We start from the raw sequence: 23,512 nt of genomic DNA, 5'->3' as shown, positions 1-23,512 counted from the left end.
AGATGGTTACACACCCTAGAGTATAAAAGCATTTACAGCATCTATTAGATGAATAGAGGTAGGTATGCAGTTGCCTCTGACCAATTTCAGAATAACCCAAGAAGGGTATTATTCACAAGATAATAATAAGAATGGAACAGGGTAAGCTATTCCTAAGATAAGGTTCACAGGAAAACTCCAAGAAGAAAGCCATCTCCAAGTAGAGATGTTGCCCTCTTAACTGCCAGCCCTTAAATGAGGCTAGGGTCACACCACTGAATTGCTTACACCTGAGCTCCCAGGGCCAGCCACACCTCTTCACCAGGTGCTCAATCACTGGTTCAGGCCACAATCTAAGACTTCCTATACACAGTACATTTTAAGATCTGTTTAATATACAAAGCCCTAGTTCCTCACCAACACTATGAGCTGCCTCAGCAGAAAGTCAATAGGATGACAAAGATGTTCATCAATTTATGATCTTACAAAAAGCATTTAAGTAGTCTCGTTATAAGCTGTACCTGAGCTACAAACCTCTCAGGTATATCTCATTCCCCATCTTCTTCTGATTCATATGTTTATGTCCTTTTCAAACAAAGGTGTGTTGGCTGCAAGGTATGACACTGTCTGGCAGAAGGTGGGAACATGACATCAGACACAAGAAGTATGAGGGGAGAGCACATCTGCCCACGCACGCATCAAGTCATTCTATTCCCTGGCTACGTGTTGAAATTTCCCTCAGGTGGCAAATTTCCACTAAGACACAAAGCCAGTATTGATGTGGATGAACATAAACGTACATCAGAAGACTGTTCTGAAGAAGTTTTGATAGTATCAACAGGTATTCATCTAACTCAAAATACGTCACTGAGGGGATTCTTAGAAAGAAGATATGTTACCTAAAGAATTTTATGCTTGATTGATTTTTAATGTAATTAGTAACATCAGTATACCTTCCTTTTAGAAACAGTATTTGCCAATAGGTTGCACAAAAGCACAGCACTGAGTTCAAGCATAAGGTATGTGTTCATATTAATCCTATTTTTTTTTTTTTTACAAGGATTTTTTTGAAAAGCACAGAATGCAATTAGAAGTTTAAAAATATCAAGCCTCAGTCTGCAGTGATGATGAATTTATAAAGTTATAACAAAGGGTGATATTCCTCCAAACAACATATATCAGCCTCCTGGAATTCAATCTATTTTATCTATACACAGAAAGGTCTAACTCATCTTACATATTAAGAACAAACCCACAACGTTACAATTTAATAATTTCTTCAGTTTTGTAGTTGATGAGACAGAACACATCGAACACACCACCACTAGACAGCCTTTGTCTCTGGAACACACAGCCAGGGGCAGTCATGAAGAAAGAATTGTGGTTACAAGAGAAATCAGGCACTTCATGCAGTCTTCACACAATACATTCAAAGCTTTTAGTCCCTCAGACATTTACTGTTGAAAACCAAGGATATGGATAAGGCCCAAAGAATTTTGGTTTGATACAAGCAAAATGCTCAATATATTACACAGCAGCAGTAAGGTCCAAGGATAAAGCATACACTAGCAAGAAGCTGTACAATGGCTCTGACTCACATGACAAGAATCTTCCTTAATCTAAAGAGCAACTGAAAGTAGTCATCACTGTCTCAGCCTGTGCACAGCCTGCATATTGCCTCAGGCATAACACAGTGCTGAGATCACTCAAAATAAATCCTCTGTTCCAGTTCACCACAAAGTTGCATGAGTGCTCTGTGACCCTTACCTAATGTCCTGCCTCTAACCAGAAGCGTTCTTCTGGACTAATACTATTCAAGCACCAGCTAGTCTCCACAGCAAAAAAACTAGACACAGAAATACTGCTCTATTTTCCCCTGAAGTACAGTTAGTACTAACATAACAGCTTCCTATTCACATTAAGCTAGAATTGATACATTTCTTAGCACAAAAATTTGATAATCAGTTTCAGTGGCTGAATATTCAACAAATTAACACTATGCAAGTGTAACAATGATGCATCCATACTTAGATGTATTCTAATTTTATGCACTAAATTTGTAGGACAGTAATTTCTGAACTATGGGTATCATAGGAGGTTTTCTAAACGTATAACAGAAGGATGAAAAACCTTATCAAACCTACTCAAAACAGTATTACCCTCCTGTATCAGCAAGCTATTACCTGGCAATTGATTTGTAGGTAACAAGCAGAGCACTGTACACTCACTGACCCTCTGGATAGAAGTGAATGCACCCTTTTAAATTTAAAACAGCATAAACCCCTGCTCCACTGTGCTGACTTAGAGTGAAGAAAAATGAATTTTGAAAGAATATGGAGATCTCTGCAAATGACTCATTACATAGCCTTGAGATACTGATCAGAGCTGAGTAATCCATACATCTGTCATTAAGTAGACTAGGAAGAAGACAGGAAAGATAGTAAAGAGAGAACAGCACTGCATTAAAAGACTGGGTAGATTAGGAAGAACTGTGTAACTCGTTAGTTAGTCTTGTGTGACAACAGTGGGAGCACTAGCAAGCAGCTGTCCACCACATCTTTGGTTGAGGAAAAAGGACTCTAAATGCATTCTCTGTAAGCAAAGATAAGTGCACAAAAGACTACCTGACTCCTACCACTAATCTACATTTTAATAACTGCAATCCTTGTAGATCCCAGAGTCTTACTACCAAACATCAGCTGTCAGTAAAGCAGTAGCTGCAAGAGTAAACCATTATATAAAATTTTGCCCAAAATTACAGAATATGGAAGCCAATGTTTTGAAGGACACAGCACAGTTTCTGCCAAATACACAGCAATAGCTATGTATGAATTCATTTTAATGGAGTACATTTAAAACTTTAATTAGTCTTGTGCTTGAACTTCATAGATGCAAATATGCATACACATATCTGACACCGAAATCACTTCTAAAGCTTAGTTGACATCCTGGCAAAATGAAAAAATAATGCAGGATTGTGGCCTCAACATGAGTTCATGTGCAGGTAGTGACCTATGTCCTTGCCCCTACAAAATTTGAGATTTAAGATTACACAATGCCCTCCCATTAACAAAAAGTCTAAAGAGCTTTGAGTTCTCTGGTACAAGATGCATTCTTACTGAGCTCACAACATTTTGATCCTCTAGGCTGCTTTGCTGTCCCTCTTCAGTACTGAAGATCAGCTACCTCCCAGAGTATCTTTTATGCACTACATGTCCTTAGTTGTGGCACTGTTTTTTGGCTTTTTGTTTGTTTTTTTTTTTTAGCAGGAAAAAAAAAGGCATCTTTAAAAGGGATTTTATTGCAGAGTTCCTTCTACCCCCTTTTTGAAAGCAGGTGGGTTTTGGTTTGTTGTGGTTTTCATCCCAAAGCCTCATGACTAAAGTATAAGGCTGCAAATAGTTTCTAAGTTCTCTCCTTCCTAAACCTACAGCAAGAGGTAAACTCTGGGCTGGAAAATGTTCCGATGATATTGTTGCTATGGCAAAGCTTAGTGCAAGTTTAGAGATTGGGCACGCAGCCAAGAAGAGAATGGGGAGGGCTGACATTTCCCCCTTTGTTCTTTTCACAAAATTTGCTTTCTGCAGCTCTTCTCAAGAACAGAAGAAGTGTTTCAGCTTCCATTATCTCCACAGGAGTCTGAGGCTTTGTTTGTTCGTTTCCATCCCCTGCCCCCCCCAAGAGTTATCGTAACTTGAAATTTTCCTCAGTTCACAGTGGAATATATGCATATTCATAGTAGGCAATTCCTAAGATTGTTATCTGTGCTGTTGATTTTCCCTTCTATTAAAAGAAACTAGACAAGAAGCCAGGAAAATAAATCCAATGGCTCCCTTTAAGCACCAGCCTAAGGACAAAAATCAGGGTATTTCTGACAAAAGGTACCAGTGTATGGCTAAGAGCAGATTCCTGATCACTGCTGTAAACAAAAATTTAAAAACTCATTTACTGTATCATGGCTTACATCTCATTATCTTTAACCAGTTTTGGGCAAGGTTTGTGTAGTCTGATTCTATACTTGCATTCAATTAGTCTTGGACTTCAGTATAAACTGCAATTTATACCTATATACTTATATTTAAGACCATTTTTTGTCAAAAAAAAAAAACAAGCTTATACAAAGGTATTTGTACATAGAGAAGTGCAGTGGGATACAAATCCAGCACAGGCTTTTATATATATATAAAATATTTATATATTTATAAAATATATAGAATATTTATATATATATAATACTTTTTTTTTTTTTTCAACCATGGTAGGCAAAAGAAGTTACAAAAGCATATTAGATGACCTTAGAAACACTTTGACAGGCCTAGGAGACACTGTTTTCTATAGCTCTCCAAGTACTAGCATTACTGAAATTGAACAGTTAAGCCAGTTTTATGCACTTTAAGACAGCAAAACCCCTCAACAGAATTATGTCACATTATGGAAACTCTGCTGGATACAAAAACTGAGTAGTTTACATTCAAGAAATTCAATACTGAAAAGATTTAGCCTGCAGGTGTATATGAACATGCCTCTGAAGAAAACAGACATCACAGTATCAAATGTGACCAAAGGACACTACTACTAAAGAAGAATTGAGTATACCAATAACAGGGTCCAGTGTCAACTGGCTCCCTCCAAAGTGCAAATGTCTTGACTCTGGACCTTAAGTCATGACAAGGAGATGGAGGCTAAGTTCTTCACATCAGGCCATCTCACAGGAAGATGCGTACATCAACACACTGAAGTATAAATTCCAAAACAAAGTTATCACAACCACAGAACCACCACCAGATTCCCATTTTCAGCAAATGGAGTTCCTGTAATTCCAGGCATGCTGGCTTTCCTCAGTCAGCTTGATACCTACTGGGAGGATCTCAGTAGACCTGGATATAAGAAAAGTTCAGGCACTGTCTCAACATTGGTGCATAGAGATCTCTTCTTATATTGCTGAACACTTGGTACAGTCCTGCTGTGTGCTACAGCTGAGGTTAGGTTTCAGTTCAGCCTTCTAGCCCCAAGGAATGCCCACAGAATTGTAACCTCTAACTGAAGTACAGCCTGCAGGATTTCACACTTACTGCATTGTCTTGAACTTCTGTTGCCTTAACTTCACAATCCAATAAACATTTCCTACATAAGATAGCAATTATTCTTGAGGTTAAACATATCTAACTCTTTACAATAAGTCAAAGCCTCAATCTGCTATAACAGAAAGTAAACTGAGCTTAGTACCTGGCAACTACAACCTGATTTACATCTTCACAATTCCAAAACAACCAATTTTAGAAATCCATCCTCTTAAAACTACTGATGCTTCCATTTTGTTCAGACTATGAAATGAAATTTAGTTTAGTTGAAAACATCTTCTACAGCAATGTAATTGTCTCCCAATTGTTTCTAGAAATCCATTACAGAATGAACAACTTCACATCAGAAAAAAAGATTTGCACTGTTCCACTGTCATCTATGCTCTAACAATAATCAGTTGTGAACCTCAACTTCAAAACCCTTTCATAGAATGTCCACAAGACACACCTCTGAGTCAGGTTTGCAGCAACAAGGAAATTCTTTGACAAGCATCCTAAAATTCTGGAATAGTCTAAATCAACCCATAAAACAAACAAAATAGCATTGATAGGAAAAAGAAATCAATAGGCTATTGCACAGTAAGTAAGAAACAAAACAGAGCTATCAATGGCAGTATTTTTTTAATAGGAAAATATGAAATAGAGATACAAGATAACACTCATGGACTTCAGCTTATAAAGAATGATAATCAGTCACTACCCTTAAAAAACACAAGGAGAGTCATTTTCCCTGCTATATGAAATTAACTATCCACTGGCACAAAAGTATCTGTAAAGATATTCTAGAGGAGTGATTTGATGCATCTACAGGCATTTTCTGATGAAATCAGTAGCACTTCAAGGTTTAGTAACATTTTAAATGGGAATAGTAACAGCACTCTGCTGAAGTGACAGAACATGGACTGCTTTGAGAGTAGCACCTTATTATGTGATGGCATTACATACATAACAAAACCATGTAATGAAGCATAGCAACACAGAAGGGTTTATGATTGCTGCAATCTGTTTAGCCATCTGCTCAAAAGGCCAATTTAACAGTTAAAGATGTGTAATGGAAAAGTAGGGACCAGGCTGTACACAAGAAAGTGAATCTAAATGAAAAAGAATCTCATTCATATCTTCCTGAAAGAGACCTATTTCCATAATGCAGTAGCAAAGGGTTGTTATGACCCTTTAATGGATGTTTCAGCCATTAAAAACCTCAAAGGATGTTAACTATTAAGAGAGTTTTAAGACATTAGACCATTGTAATAAGCTTAGTCACATAAGCACACACACACCCCTACATCTGGTCAAGCACCAAATCTTAGTAAAGAAGTAACTAAGAAGTCTGCCTTTCTATCCTTTCAGTCCCTTCTATGGTTGCTAAATTGAAAACATACCTGCATTTTTCAAATACAACTAGAGCAAGTTACATTATGTGTATTTGGGAAAGAACATGCTGTAAAATATGCAGTATTTAAAGGATAAATTTCTAACAGAATGTATTTGGACAGGATAGTCGCCAAGAAAAGGTAATTCTTTGTCCCATATCTAGAAATGCAAGATACATCAGAGGTTTCCAAGCTGGTAATAACCTATGGACAGTTGCTCAAACTCAACAGCATCTCCCCTGCTTTTTCTACCCGTAAGGCAACTGTTCCCAAATTCCTGACAGGCATTCTGTCTTGGACAAATCAGACATAAGGTGCTTTAAAATGAAGTCTGACACTTGTGGGGTGCATCTGGCTTTCTGCACATCACTATCAAAAACAGCACAGCTCATCAAGTTCAGAGAACTGCTACTAGCTAGTTTGAAAATTCCAATGAGACTGTGTGTGTGTCACAGAACCACAGAATGGCCAGGGTTGGAAAGGACTTCAAGGATCATGAAACTCAAACTCCCCTGCCACAGGCAGGGCCACCAACCTCCCCATTGTGTCACTGATCCACTAAGATGCTCAAGGCACAGTAGGACAGGCTGAGGAGTGAAGCTTGCTTTTTTCCCCCCCCTCTTTCAGAAAGATCGCATATATCACAAACATAGGAAGATAGTGGCTTGAGAACAATTTAAACTTCTGATAAAGCTATCAGAAACCAAATTCCAGCAAAAGAACAACACCTAGCAAAGATCTCAAACAACAACAAAAAAAGAATGGTAGAAACTAATATAGCTTCAATGAACTTAACTCAAGTACATACAGCATTTGTCTAGTTAAAAAGCTAAATGCAGCTTGGACAGAAGTAAGCAAGTTCTCTGAAACTGAGGTTTATTTCTGTAGAAGCTTCTAAGTTCAATTCCAACTGGCATGGACAGAAATTAATCTACAACACCCTAGAAGTAAAAAAAAAAAAAAAAAAAAAAAAGACTAAGAATCTCTCCAGAAGATTTTTGATCCATTCTCACATAGAAGCAGCTTTCTCAAGTCTCTTGCTATTCTTTTAAAAATAAAATAAATAATAATAAATAAAGAATAAAAGTTACAAAGTCTGGTCTGCTTCACAAAACACCTTTGGCAACCCCATAAGGAAAGCAGAAATAACACATTCTACACAGCTAGGCTTGTAAACTGCCCTTTGCTACCTATACAAGAAGAACAAGAACTCCAAAGGCAGATAAACGCTAAATTCAGCGTTCTTTCTCCCCGCGTGCAGGTGGTATTTAGATCTATGTAAAATGTGCCAAGCAAATTTGACTGAAAAATGATCCTATTCCATTCTATTTCCAAAATGCTGACTGAAGAGTTAGTCAGCTGCCATAGCATCATAATACTAAGGATTGTACAACTCAGCATTGCTCCATTAATAGAAGGATTAATTCTATTGAACTGACAACTTTCACTGGGAAGTGATGGAAATCTGCACTATCACTGACGAAACCTTCAGACTGCATCACACTTTGTTTCTGAAATTTTTATTTCTGAAACAGTGTAAGCTGTCTTTTAGTCACTGCTTGTGTCAACTACACAAATATTTGTTACTAGCATGATACCTGATTACCTGAATAAAGTTCCAAGATTTTAGGAAACCAGGAGAAAAAACTCCAGTAAGAGATGAGGAAATATTTTACTGAAATGTTGTTAAAACTTAGAAGTATACCCACACTATGGGAAATCCTCATTATCCTATCTACAAACCACAACTCCTAATTTATTTAGAGGACCCTACTCAACATCATTCAAATTAACAATCCTACCATCTACTTAAAAGCTTTTCCTGATTTCAGTGACATTGAAAGGAAGATTCAGGTGCTTAAATACAAGCATGCAGTATTATTTTCTGTTATCTACAGCTACATGCATAGTACATTACTACTCAGTACAGCATGCCCTGGAACACAGGGCAGAGTCCAGGAATATAAGTGATCATAATTATTCTCCTTTTTGGGGCATAATTTTAAGTTAGTTAAAGGACTCTTAGTCCTTTAGAAAGCTGCCGTAAGTGAATCCAGAATAACCACAATTCAGTTGAAATATTACAGAAAACACCTACCCCCTTAACAGATTTAACACATCTGATCTGAGGCTTTGATTTGAGAGGTGGCAGGAATTGAGCCACAGGCAAAACCTAAGAATAAGAGCTTTACGGATTCTGTAGCTTGAATTCTTGCTCAGTAACAAATATATAGGTCCCCATACCCGTCAGCTGTTAAGGATGATGAAATATCTTCCACCCTGCCATTGCCAAGGAAATAGTAACTCAATTAGTCACAACACCATAGTAAGAAACTAACTGTTGAAGCATTTTTAACTTCAGCTAGCATCTCTTTAATTGACCAAATAGACATCCATTTCAAAGAACTCACAAGTTTTCATTTTCCCACTTGCTAGATTTGTAGGATTCAGTATGTAGTCACTTTCTCATTATGACTTGAACATATAGCACACTTAATGAATGGCTGTTTGTGTTTAAACTGTAATAGAATATTTCTTTCCTGGTGCTCCCACTCATAACACTCATCGCATGTAACAATTTCCTTTTGAAAGACAGCACACCACAGTCACCAACTACCTTCTCACATCCAGCTCTGCTGTAAACCTGACAACTGGGGTCCAGAGGAAGAAGCAAACAATTAGGCCAGTCAGCACTTCTACACAGTTTCTATAGCTGTAAGCTAGGAAATTCCACTTACAGATATCCCACCTAAGCCTTTTGAAATCTTTACCTATAGACTTTTAGATTTTCTTTTTGCCAACTTTCAGTACTAGTTTATCAGGTGATAGCACAAGAATGACAGCTGCACCACTAGTTTCAGCCTACTCACATGTAGATATCCTGAGCCAACAATTTAGTCACTTACAACATTATAACCACACTACTGAAGATCATTTTCAATTACTGACACCGTGAAAAATAGTAACCACATTTCCAAGTCCAGTTCTATACTTAGCTAACTAATAATACTTTGAAGAAAACAGGTGGAGACTTCCTGGACAAACAGTCCCAGAGGTGTGTTAAACATCTATTGAGTAGATACCAACACATTGCAAGAAGCTGGGATGGTTGCTAAATGGCACATTATCTTTTTCTACTGTTCATAACAGAACTTGAACAGCCCTAGACTTTACTAAGTAATGACCCGCATAATGAAAAGCTTCTGTCCTCAATTCACAGCATAGTCAAAATGAAATACATTGTTTCAGTGCTGTTCTGAACAGGCGGTTGTCATTGCTATTATACCGAATAGACAACCTGCTTGCACATATGGAGAAAGACTATTAGTAGATGAACCACTCAAGCCTCAACATTAGCAAGAGAATATACGCACTCTTTGCTTTCCATTTTCTCCCCACACATTTGACCTATTCACTCTGACAACATCCAGTAAGGTTCCCAGTTTTTTCCAAGGGTTTAGTATTCTAGTCTCCATCTTTCCATTCTCTTCAGTTACTTGTATAACTTAAATTTATAGCTTTATACTGTGAGAAAAAGCTTAGCCTTGGAGTTACAAGAAGTTACCTAACAAACATATTTGCAGACAGCAGGATGTGTCAGCAGGAATTACTGAATGAGCATTATGAATAATATCTGATGAGCACTGGAAACAGGGACATTGTGTGGATTCCTCTGCCTCCCCAAAATTACTTTTAATGACAAAATCAGTTTTTGAAAATGAGCAGCTAAGAATTCAGTAGTCACACTGCCAAAGCATCACAGACTCTCCTGCATATGGTATTACTGCAGCCTTGGAAACAGCCAACCCATAGTTGAGAGTGGCTTCCCAACTGACCCTGCATAGATGAATAAATTGTTGTTCTTGTTTGAAACTGCTTCCAGCGCTATTAACTTTCAAATTTAAAAAACAATGTTACATGAGGCTGTTGATTTTTCACATCTTTCCACAGAAATTAGTCTCTCACATAAAACTCCATAGAAGAGATTTCAACATTTCACAGGTAACACCTCCCCAAAATCATGTTCCTCACTTAAATAATCCAAACAGGCATAAATTTTACTTGGAGAGGAATACTGGAAAAACATGCATGCTCTTCTTCCTTCACCGTGTGTGTAAACACAAACACAATCCTCCCAAACTACTTCAGCGACAGTATAGATATAGAGGAAGTGACCCTTGTTTTCATAATATCACAGTCAAGTCAGCCACGATTCAAAGAGCTTACTGAAACCAAAGAGTGAAGAGATGTTTTAAATTTAGTTTCACCAAGTTATGTCTCAACACATTCAGACATTATTGACTACAATAGGACAGCATTGACCCTGCTAGATTTTCATTTTACCAAGCTATTTCAGACTTTCAGCTACAATGACCTAGAACCACCTCTACCACTACACAGTGCTCCAAGATCTACTATAACTAACTTCAGTGCATACCTCTAGGCTGGATGCAGCTCCACAGGCATGTAGACACTGGGAAGAGAAATCCATTTGCAATCGCTCATACCCAAAGTCACCATCGCAACGCTGCAACACTTTCGTATTCAACTAGAGTCAGGCTGAAACATGGTCTTCCTTAACCTGGGGGGGATTAAAAAGAGAAGCCTTTTAGAAAAACATTGATACAGGGGCACATTTCAAGATAGTGTTACTGAGTAGCTGAAAGGAGTCACAGAAAGGAGACATGCAGATCAAAGAACTGTAGTATACTTGCAAGACAGACAAAAACGAATCAAAACAAGGCAGACTTCTGGCATCAGTGAAGCTACTTGCCAATATCACAGGGACAGACAGAAGCTTCTCCCAGCTGAAACATGCAGTATGTAGGTAACTGAGGACAGACAGATGTAATTGAGGATCAGCTGCTACACCAGTTCTCTAATGAACACAAGTGACAGAGGCAGTCTGAGTTCTAGGAAATATTTTGAGTGCCTTTTGAGATAAGGTTAACCTGCACATTGCAGGGAGGCATTTCACAGCACTGCACTCAATCACAACATAGAACACAGGCCACAGAATTTCATCCTAGCATTTTAACAGAAGTACTTCATAACATTTCAACACTGTATTTCAGGTGAAATGGTACAGTAACAGACAGGAAAAATGCCACTCAAAGAACATGATATAATACTGACTCGCACTTTTGTGAATTCTTGCACAATTTATTAGTGTGGCAGGAACATGAAAAGCTTTGTATCCTTCCTACTCAGTATTTGTCAATATAGTAAATTAAGAATCTTCAGTTTCCTGTGCATAAAAAAAATTATCCTTCAAAATAAATACTTTACTATTAACACAAATATTAATGTAAACTACTAAGACTGAATCTTTTCTTACTTTGTGTCCCACTTAACAAGGCTCCCTAAAGCCTTTATTATCATCTCACAGCCAGACTGACCAAAATAGCCCAGGAAGGAGGCTGAACATGCCCTCAAAGTTCAAGGGCTGGAGAGCTCATAGGTGGAAAGTCCTTGGAAGGAAGAAGGCACACGGGTGACTCTGCAGAACTCCACCTGCCTCAGGCTGCTCATCAGCTTGCTGCAGAGAGCCTCACTGTGAGACTGGACTTCACCAAAAAAAAAAAAAAAAAAAAAAAAAAAACATAGAAAGGAGCAGCTCACAAAACAGAGACCACTTCATTTATGAAAATGCTCCAGGCAGAGGGACATGCTGCTCTTTGAGAGGCAAAGTATGTAGCTCTGCAGTACTAGAAGCAGCTGGCCCCAGTGAGTTTCTGTATTCTGGGAGCCTGACACATGGCATTGCTCAGAGCACCATGATACCTCCACAGTTCACAAATGCTTGCTGCCACAGCTGTCCTAGATTCTCAGCAGGCAGCCAGATTGAGTTATCATTGTATAATTGGTTTTCAAAGGCCAAATACACATGCATTTTTCACACACATCAACACACCAAGTACAGGCATATTCCCAAATGCTGTAACTAGATGTAAATTCCCGTATTTTTTATTTTCAATATTTTAACTGGTGCTGATTTCACTCAAACATTTTCATGTTTATCACAAAGTTTTCTCAAATTGCAATAAAAATGAAGACTGTAAGTAGAATATTTGTTCAGGTGCATATTTATGAATTGGTAGTGCAAAGATGTGGACGTTTTTTGTGAAATAGCACAAATGTTTTAGCCACAGAAATCTGGCTTCCCAAAGAAGGCATTAAAAATACATATGGAGATAGAGATAGTTGCTAATTATTCCATATCACCCTTGATACCTCTTTAACCATTTCTAAGATTCCAATGGATACATTAAAAATAAAGCTTCATTAACATAAAGCACTATGCAAATAAGCTGTTAACCAAATATTTTATTAAATTACGTGGAAAAATACCCATTAAGTCACTAGATTACATCAGATATCTTTGCGAGTTTAATAAAATTGTGACTGTGTAAGTAAATGGAGTATAAAAAGCTAAAGACAAAAGTTGAATAAATTCAGAAATGGATCCGCTTTTCCACACAGAAAACAATTCACATACCAAATATGAAGATACCATTTGTGTCAAGAAATAAAGCTCATGGTATGCTGTAATGCTCTAATGGAATGGAAAGTACCATGATAATAGCAGGTTGGCAAAGTTTCTGGCTGCAGCAGGTGAGAACAAGCCCAGATGCAGCAGCTGCAGAAATGAAGGAAAAGAGCTGCTTACCTTTGGAAAGCCTCAGATAGACAGCGAGCTCTGGTAAGAAATGCCCTTGCCTCCACTGCCAGCCCTTAAATGAGGTCTGGGAAGGGGTGGATCCCTACTCCACCCTTTCCATCACTCAGGGGCATTGCATGCACCTGAGCTCCTCTGGGTTGGCCCTGCCTTCCCACCAGGTGCTTAATCAGTGTTTCAGGCCATGACTTAGCAGTTCCACTACATATATACTGCAATATTATTCTAATTCTTTCACAAATTACTGCCAAGATTTTCACTACACAACTTCAGAAAGCATTGAATGTATGTATGTATACACTCACCACAACTCCAGGAATCACTAAAACCAGCTCCTTTGCTCATAACAAAGGAGTTTTTGGTTGCTAACTTTGATAAGATGTCTCACCATGTGCTTACAAGAGCCATAAGCTCCCCGTACCTTACCTACCTAGTTCTCATTAAAGGCCAGAACTATCTTTCCCCAAGCTCCCAAACCCATGCTGGTATTCAGCAGCTGCTTAGATACTCACAGATTTTCTTCTTATGACACAAACAGGCAGCATGAGATCAAGACATAGTACGCATGATATGAGTCTCTCAGAATAACAGACAACACCTATACCCACAGCTGCCAGGGCTAAAAACCCATAAATGACAGACACTTTTCTAACTGTGCTGGATCACAGCATCATGAGCCTTCTTCGACTAAGAACCAGGAGACATATAGCAGAGAACTTTCACTGCTTAAACTCAAAGCTACAGCTAGCACAACACAAAGGAGAATACCTAGTGCCCACCGCTAACAAGCCAGGCCACCCACAGAAGCAGCAGGGTTCTCAAACCACACTAATCACACAAGTCTGTAAGTCTGCACTGCTGCCCTGCAACAGGAAGAACAGGCATCATGGCCATGGTAATCCCCCACATTAAATACCTCATGGCAGCCTCAGATCAATGCAGTCCTGAAACAAGTTCTGTCAGACATCTTGTAATGGGTCTCCAGGGTGAGGCTGGCAGCAGGAACCACAGGTGCAGCCTCTGTGACATGAGGTCTGGGCTGCCGTGTGCCTGCCACAGCTCATTCTGGAGGGTTCCAGATGGTTCCACAGCGACCCCACCACTGAGGGGCAGCTGAGCCTCGGTCTCAACATTAAAAAAAAAAGACAAGAGGCAGCACATGCTAGGGGAGCCTGCAGCACATATCCAGTAAGGTTGGAGAACAAGGCATGAAGATGCTTCAGACTCTGGATCAGAAAGCCCCCACAGCTTGTGGAGAAGACCACAATAGGGGAAGCAACCACAGCATAGCCATGAGGACACCATGAGTGGGGGGGGACTTAAAGACAGTAGCCTGTGGGAAAGGCCCTTGCTCAAGCTGGGGAAATGCATGAGGATGAAGGTTTGGCAGAGAAGAGCTGTTACAGGCTGACCACAAGAACTCCACCCTACATCATGCAGAAGTAGGGTTTTGTTCCTCAACACTCAGATATCTTAATAGACAATAAATTAGAAATATATATATCAATATTTCCCAAATTTTATCTTCCCCAAGATGATGGCTGGAGAACAATCTCCTCATCTTTATTTCGCCCTACAGCATTTTTCCTGCTATTTGTTCACTTTGCTGCATGAGGAGGAGGAGTAAATGAGCATTGGGCTGGGCATTTTGCTGCATTCCAAGGCCAACTCACCACACGTCTCCAGCAAAATGTCTTATTAATTTTAAACTTTGTGAACCATCTCTGGTTTGCAGTTGATCTACAGAGTTTGCAGAATGAAGGGGACATGTGAACCAACCACCAGGGCTGCTGCATAACACTGAGTTTGCCTTGCAAATCCATAAACATTTATCTGGACTTTGAAGTACATATTCAGAAGCCTCTGCATACAATTGCATTTACCTCTGCCAGTCTTGCTTCACACTTTAGATCTAAACACTGAAAACAGGACTAGCAAGGCAATCAATACAGAGCTTGTGTTAGTGGAGTAACACAATATCACAGAATTTTATCAAAAGCCAGATGTGAAAATACATTACCTTGTAGGTGGCTTCTTCTACATGGGGTGGGGAGTCATAACATAATACCCAGTATCAGGAGGGATGACAGTACTGTGGGATGTTACTTAAGAATACCAAGTATTCAGGGAAAGCCCCACTTTCTCTGGAAAAACAGGCTATTGCAGGGTTAGGTTGGTTTATTTCTGGCCAAATGTATTCATCTGACTTCACAAGCCACAAGAATTGGCAGAAAGCAAGCTATCAAGCTCCAGCAGATCTAAAAGCTCACATTTCTTTCCATCATACATGGTCAAGATGCAGAGCTGCACTCATAAATAACATTTCAGGATGTTAAGACATATTTCATGGAGGGCAGATCTTGCTAAAGCAATTTATCAAATTAGATTATTCAAGCCAATAAAGCAAGATTTTCAATAAAAATTATAAGTTGAATTCAAGGTGCATGTTTGTCTAACTACAAACATACCTAGAATCAGTGTCAGAACAGACCAAGAAATAATCAACCATAAACACAGTGCTCCTGATAAATGCCTGCTTAAGCTAGTGTTTAAAAAAAAAAAAAAAAAAAAAAAAGGAAGCAGCTCTACAACCATTTTGTATTATACTTTTTTCTACCTACTGAGGGAGAAATAGTCCTCTGGACAGAAGTCAGAGCCAATTAACAGATGATAAAACAGAATAGATATTGAACACATGTAAACACTCACTGCAAATAGAGACAGGCAATTATAATTTGAAGTGATCACTGAAAAGCCCTTACAGAGAATTGTCTTGACAGGGATGCTTTACAGGTCTGCTCGTCTAAGCTTTGAGCCTCAATTATGCTTGCAATTGTTCCACTGCTTATTCATGTTCTACACATCGACCTTTACCTAAAAATTTAAGCTAAAGAGTGATAGTAAGTCTCAATCAACTCAGTTATTTCTGCATCAGCCACAGGCAAAGACAGCTTTTGCTTACTTAAGTCTCTCATTTACCTTCGCTTTCCTATCAATCCCCAAAGCAACTTTTAGGCAGTCCCCAGAAAATTGCTCAGTCTCTCCTCTTCCCCATAGTGTTTTAAAGGTTCCCTCTGATCCCAGCAGCAAGTCTATAACCACTAATCCTCTCCAGACTACAGAAGCAACACAAAGAAATCACTAGTATTTTCACTCACTAGTATTTTCACTGCTTTTCCTGAAGGGCCCTTGACATTTTCTGGAGTATATTTTATCAAAGCAACAGTTTCAGCTCTAGTTAATTCCCTAGTTCCAGCTCTGTTCAGCATAATCCAGCTGAAAGGAACAAGGGTGAAACTGACTGTGCTTGTTAAAAATAAGCATTTACATTCATCTTCACACTCAATTTTAGAATGAAATAATATAGCTTTATTGATAGAATATATATTTTAGCAGCTTGGTAACAAATTAAAGCCCATCACTGAAGTACTCTCTAATTCTGTACCAGTATTACACTTCTGTTGTGGATGCTTCATTCATGTAAATTTGCTTTAAGTTATAGAATCATAGAATCACCAAGGAAGTGATACAATAGTATTTTTCCTTATGTTTCTGTAAGAAATAAACCAAGGAGACTAGATGGATAAAGGCGTATTTCAGACCCCAGTGATTCAATTTGTTTGAATCCCTTATTTTTAACTATACAGACTCATATTCTGAAATCAGACTGTACAGACAAATATTCTGAAAATCAAGCTAACCTATGATAAGTTTAAGAGTCAGTGGTCCAGTGTAGTAAATAAAATGCTTTAAATTCAAGAACTAGCAGACTAATATAAACTTTCAAATATTTGAGTTCATAGAACTTCTCTTCTGCTGCAATTTCTTGTTTTAAAACATAAACAGAATTCCTTAATGCTCATTGACTTCTTGGAGCTGCCTCACACACACGTTGAACTGCTTATTTATGCTCCTGAAGCAATAAAGAAATGAAGGACTGTGCTCACACATTCTCCTTTCTAGTAAGTATGAGCATTCAAACTAGCTAAGTAATAGAAAATACTAGGTGTACAAACACACAGGTTCAAACAGAGAGAGTGAAATGATTCAGAGGAACAGGGGTTATGTTATAACAATGCTCATCACACAACACTTGATAAGAGCAGCTCCAGAGATGGCATCCACCTTCAACCCCACACCAGTATGTTGGTGAAAATCACCATCAAGCCAGATAGTGAGCTCAAATTTTCATGATAGATACTGCCCAAAGAAAGCAGACGGGGCCATAATGATGGGACAGATCTGCAGCTAAGTCAGAACATACATAAATAGGCTATTGCCTAGTCCATCAGAACCTGCAGACAAGAACAGAAGCGACTACAGCCAGGATGGAGAACAGCACTCCTATAACATTTCTCAAACAAGGACCTAAGGCCAGTTATAAGTTTAAAGCAGAGTGCCTTAAATAGGCAGCAGGTGGGAGGACTCAGGTGAAGCTGGTCAGGGCCATTAGGGGCTGTCAGCACTGTAGGACACCTGGCACAAGTTTTCTGAAAATCAGTGGAATGATGCTTTGTGAAGCTCACTGTTTCAAGACATATCATTCACTGTGAAGAACTGAAGACAATTAGAAATAAATTTTAATTTTATATTAGTGTCCCTATTCATCAAGATATCCTTAATTTCATTTTGATTAAAGGAAAATAAATTAATGTTTTTCTGAAAATTTTACAAAATTTACACACTTCAGTATGCCTAAGTCTTTCCTACATGATAGTTTAGTAGCTCTGCATTAAGGATTTTTAAAGCTTTCTTATGGCTTAAATCTTTTCCTCATGCAAGGTACAGAGAAAATGCATCTTACTATGCTAGTAGAAACATCCATACAAATTCTTTTAAAATCTCCCCCCCCCCCCCCCCCAAAAAAAAAAAATCTTACAAGATAGAGAGCTATGCACTTCATTCAGCTAAACTGTGGTAAAAGATATTTCAGATTTTTCATAACTAAGGTGAATGGAGTGAGGGTAAAAACAAGGAGGACAAACAACTTATCAGCTGGAGGCAATCTGCACTGCAGCTGCTATAGGAGAATGAGAGGTCAGGGAGTTAAAACAAAATAGAGTCCAGCTGCTACTTCACTGACAAGTGGGAAAGGTTGTTCCACTTCTGCAACCTAACTAAATAACAAGACTTCAAACATCTCTTGGAGGAAGGAAAACAAATTATTTTCTTATCTAGAAGATACTCAGAATGCACCTAAGATTGTGCTTGAGTATAGTTTGGGAAAAAAGAAAACATCTTTCCAACCCAAGGAGAATCAATCCGTTCCTCAATCTGCAAAAGCAGTGCTTCACAGAAACATGAAAGCTAATGGAACTCGGAGGAAATTCTAACTGGCAGATGCCTCTAAGAAACACTCCTCTCATGTATGTTAAATGACTCAGTTTATATATCTTCCATCCTAGCAATTCCTCCATTACTTCGTTTTTCCTTGCCTTTGTTGAGGTTCACTGTCAGTAGCTTATTTTCAACTAGTTTAAAATTACAAAAAAAAAAAAAAAGTAATTTCTGCCCTTTTCCTAGCAAAGCACATTTGTAACAGCAGCCTAAGATACTTCAGCAGGGCCAGAAACTAAAGGTCACCTTCTTTCTAAGAGTGCTGCACATTTTCTGAGGCCTGCTGTTGGACTAATTCAGAGAAACTGCAATTACTTAACTCGGTGATTGCAGTTTCTCTGAATTAGTCCAACAGCAGGGTCCAGTAAAGAAAGAAAAGAATATTTTCCAAATCTTGTCCAACTCTCTTTTAGCACAACAAACATGTCTTTAATCCCTTATTAAGTAGGATTTGAGTGCAATATAGTATGGACTTTCAAATACCTCTTAAAATTTTCTTCCTATTTTCTAATTTTTCCTTTCCACAACAGACAAACCTAGTAAACATTAGGAAGGAACAGCCTAACCTATACAAGCATTAATACTACTCAGCATTTTAAGTCTGAGCAATTAAGTCTGGAGCAATTAACTCAGTAACAACTTACTTGACAGTGTTTGGGAAATGACACAGTGTGCAGCTAATTTCACAGCTGGTCAGTTTTAGAACATTTCATCAGCAAGAGCTTTTAGTTCAAGATCAATTATGATCTAATTCATATATGATTTTCTAATAAAGTTAGTTAATGAAATAGTAAAACATTTTTAATAAAAAAACAAGAATCAAAGTTAAATGACACTTAAGGTTAAGTTAAAAACAAGCAAACAAAAAAAAAAAACCAAAACACATTCAGGGGCCATGGATAAAAAAAATAACAGTTTGTCCCTTAGTCTCCATAATAACACAACACAGTTACTGAATGAAAGTTGTAAGAAAAACGTGCTAGTGAGAAAACCCCAACAAGAATAATTCATGAGTTTCTCTCCCCCAGTACCAGGTGAGATCATTGGCATATTATCAGAAGTTCACAAACTTTTCAAGAGATTGAGGATCCATTCCAATAGACTGTTCCTTTGGTCCAATAGAATGCACTAGATTTAAAGAGATGCCTTTATGAACTGGCATTCCTCCTGCTATTTGCCTCTATATTGATGCCACTTATGAAAAGCAAGGGTTGGCAGCATGGAAGAGAACAGCAGCTCTGGTTCATTTCTCTTCATCTCTTTTTCCTCTTTGCAGAAACATTTGCTATTCTGTTGTGTAAGCATAACTGATTTATTTTTTGACAAGATACAATTTCATGGAGAGAGAAGCTTAAAATTCAATTATGGCTTACCCTGTTTTCAGAATCCCTTGAGTTTATATCAGTCCTAAATAATACTTCTAAATGGACTTGATAGAAAAACTGTGACGTGTATCTTTCTATTCCCATCAATCTTAAAGACAGAAAGAATGGACACTTCCCTCAAAAGCTCACAGATTATAAGTGCACCTAAAACTATGTACAAGACTTTTATTCTTTAAGTAGCCAACGCAAACCTAAAATGATTCAACCTCCCAAAAATAACCCAGATTGATGCTGTGACATGATCAGAGAGAGATCAAACCCAGCAGTCAAAGAAAGCAGTGTTTTTCACAACCACTGAAATTTTCATTTTGTTGAGTATTCTTTATCTATATTTCTAGAGAATTAACACTCTATATATCTACATACTTCATAGGTCTTTACCACTTGACACATGAGCTACATTCGTATCCTTACTGTTGATGCAGTTCTATCACAAAAGGGTCATGTAAACATGAAAGCAAACTTCATTATGAATTAGACATCACCAGCTCTATGACACAACTGAACAACTTTATACCAAATGACAGAATCTGCTATGCCATAATGAGCTCTGAGTATTCGAAGTCCTCACGTCACACAACACACTTACCACATATCGCAAAAAATACAGGGGAAATTGTTAAATTTCACTTGCAAATCAGCACTAAAGCAACAATAGGGCAAGATGGAAAAAATTTTTGAGCTCTTTTTTTTTTTTTCTTTCCCTCCAGTGCTTGGGAGTTGTATTATAAGAATGAAGTTTCTGGAGACAGGAATGAGATATGAGACAAGCTTACTGAAATATCCATTATAATGAAATCACAGTTTATATCCTAGGTGAGTACTTTGGAGAAAAGATGTTTACAGTGGTTCTAACCTGCCAGCAGACAAATGGCTGACCTCCACAAAGAGCTAAGGGAGGGGAGCTAATGCTGCTGCTCCTTATAAAAAAGGGCTTTCGGTTTGGTTCATGATTAGCCAAATGCTACAAATTTCACGATGAGGAAAGTCACGCTTTCAGCAATGCTGGGGATTCAGTAGAAGTTCTTGTGGTGCAGCCTTACATTTCAAAAAGGCATTTTGTTATTTATTTATGAGCATAGGAGTAAATATACTTCAAGGCATATACAGAGAATGCTCAAGGACCCTCCACCAGGCTTAGATTGCAACTAAGGGTTGGTTTAAATCTGTATATCTCACAGCAGGCTCCAAGGGAGCACATACCATTCAAGAACCAACAGAAAGAATGAGCAGGCTACAGGCTTCTCTGTGCCTCTCCCAGGAGTTGTGAATTCCACGGACATTCCCAAGATATAGCTGTGACTTTAACATACTGGCTAAAATCCTAAGCAGTCAATTCAGATCTGACTGAATCATTATTAATTTACTAAAGTAAGAAAGAGTATGTCAAAAGTGACAGTGGGTGGTGAAGCAGGTGGCTGCCTCATGCTGTTAATTACTAGCTCTATTTGTGGTAGAGAGAGAAACTATAACAAGATGCCATAGGCAAGTCTCAAGAAGGTGCTGCTGGGTAGCTATCAGTGTTTGCCCTATTTCCATACACACTGGTTCACCAAATGTTTCCATGTCATGCACCAATCACTGGGAGGAATTTTTTCAAGGAAAGTTGACTTACTTTCAGATTAAAAAACAAAACAGCAATTCACATTTTGTTTAGCTGCTAATAACTTTGATTAGGATGAAATAGCTTACCTTTTTACTGCTTGCATAATTAAAGAATCACACTGTTATTCCTGTGGTTTTTCTTGCTTATTATTTTCCACTGTAATCCATTAAACATGGTATTAGCAGGAATTTGACACACCAGATTTAATCAAGATTATTCCTTATAAATCACTATTTGTGCTTAGAGAGCTACACATCAAGCAGAAGTTTTAGTGAATTATCAGACCTTTCATTTGAAGTCAGTACCTCCCGATTACACTTTCCTTTTTTGATACAACACATAGGCAAGGTCAAAGTCCACCACTGCACTTGCAAGTATCCTCAGGAGGCTTACAGAAATGGGCTATCTGCTTGTACAAACCATGATTACAAATGTACTTGCATTATCTACACATTTTGTATTCATGAGATTTACAGTTCTAGGTTGCAACCAGGAAAGTTGCTTTGCTTTTCTTTAAGTCTCTGGACAGAAGGCAAATGAAAAATTATCATATGCTTACTACCCCACACAATCCTTTGAGCTCCACCACATTTCCCCTGACAATTCCTTCTCTATCAGTCCATCTCTCTTGGAACATCTTTGCTGATACAGCATCTTCTAGTAGGCATCTTTCAAAATTAATTCTATCAAAGAACATTTATTTCTTCCCTTGTACTTAAAGGTAATTGTGCTTCATTCCTGAGCCATAGAGAGACAAATGACATAAATAAATGAACTTTCTGTTCAATGCATCATTATTTTGAAACACAACAGGCACATTTATAGAACCAGATACCGAGCTCACTCCTCATCTCGCAGTCAGGAGAGTAGTAGGAGTTGATGAAACACATTGCTATTAACAAAAGAACCATTTTCCCACTTAAGCTGATACAGGGTCAAATCTCTACAGTAGGGCATCACTGAGTGTGCATCACAGATTTATGTCCATAAAAACAGAAAAAAAGTGTAGCCTTTACCTCCATATCTGTATAATTAATGAATATACAGATGTTATAATTACGAAATACACCAGAGAGTTTAGCTAAGCAGTCATTATACCAAAAGAGAACAGATAGAGAGCTTACCCGCATCCTGAGATTGTTATGAAACTCCAGAGGAGGGGATCTCCAGAAGAGAACCTTCCCTGCCAGTAGTCAACTCTTAAGTGGGTCTAGGAGAGGTGGAGCTGGGCTTCACCCCTTCCAGCAGCACAGGTGAAGGCAATTCACCTGTGCTCCCGTGGCTGACTCATTGCTCGCCTCAGGTGATAAATCAGAGGTTCAGGCTGCAATTCAGCAGTTTCCATACAATATCTAATAGTTCAGAAGTCAGGGCACTCAGGCTATGAAATGTCTTCAGTTGTCCACTTCAATGGCCTTACAGAGCAATTAGAGAAATACGTTAGGTCTGCAACATGGAATTTGAGTGCCAGCAAAGTCAGGATAAATACTTCTGGTGCTACAAATGGATCAGCCTTTAAGAGTGCAAAAATACTACTAGCATCTCCAGCATGCATAACTGAATGTTTGTACTCTTTCTCCAAAAATTAAATTAGAGGCAGAGATAAAAAAGAAAATTCCAATCCTATTGGATGGTGCTTTATTCACTACACCTTACTCCTGTATCACAATCCTACCTCGTCTGCCTTTCATATTATCAAGCTGCCACCTCACATTTTTCTCCAGCTCTTTTGTCAGGAAAACAGTGGAGGTTAACAGTGTTTCTCTCGTGCTGTGATACATTCCTCCCTTCTAATTTCCAGGTAGCTCAACTTTCCCAGAATAAGGAATTTTCAATATAAAGAAGATAAGTTTACTCAGGAGCCTGTGACTGTTTTTTTGGTTTTTTTTTCTTAAAAAGAAGCACAGCCAGATTCACCTAGGAGAGACTTTGATTAAAAATACTGAAATCCCCATCTTTCTTTTTCATTCTGTGTCTTCATTCATTTTCCAGGTCTAAATACCTGATCTGAATTTCAGTAGGACGCTAGCATGACTTTGTGGCTTAGAGGACCATCACTACTTCTGGAATAC

The 23,512-nt window shown here is 38.3% G+C and overlaps 1 long non-coding RNA gene across 3 annotated transcripts in view; it reads right to left on the bottom strand.

Moving 5' to 3' along the window:
• The window catches only part of LOC125693470 (uncharacterized), a 151,742-nt gene extending 129,072 nt beyond the window's left edge, over positions 1 to 22,670 (bottom strand). For all 3 annotated transcript variants that reach the window (XR_007377110.1, XR_007377109.1, XR_007377108.1), the window contains exons 1-2: positions 22,565 to 22,670; positions 10,872 to 11,015 (exon numbers count right to left, since the gene is read on the bottom strand). This is a non-coding gene — a long non-coding RNA (uncharacterized LOC125693470). The remainder of the gene's footprint in view (positions 1 to 10,871; positions 11,016 to 22,564) is intronic.
• Positions 22,671 to 23,512: the final 842 nt, after the last annotated feature.

The sequence above is a fragment of the Lagopus muta genome, chromosome 5 (genome assembly GCF_023343835.1).
Source record: "Lagopus muta isolate bLagMut1 chromosome 5, bLagMut1 primary, whole genome shotgun sequence".
NCBI classification, from domain to species: Eukaryota; Metazoa; Chordata; class Aves; order Galliformes; family Phasianidae; genus Lagopus; species Lagopus muta.
The sequence above is the reverse complement of the archived record's forward strand: the minus strand, read 5'-3'. Positions and strand labels throughout refer to the sequence as shown.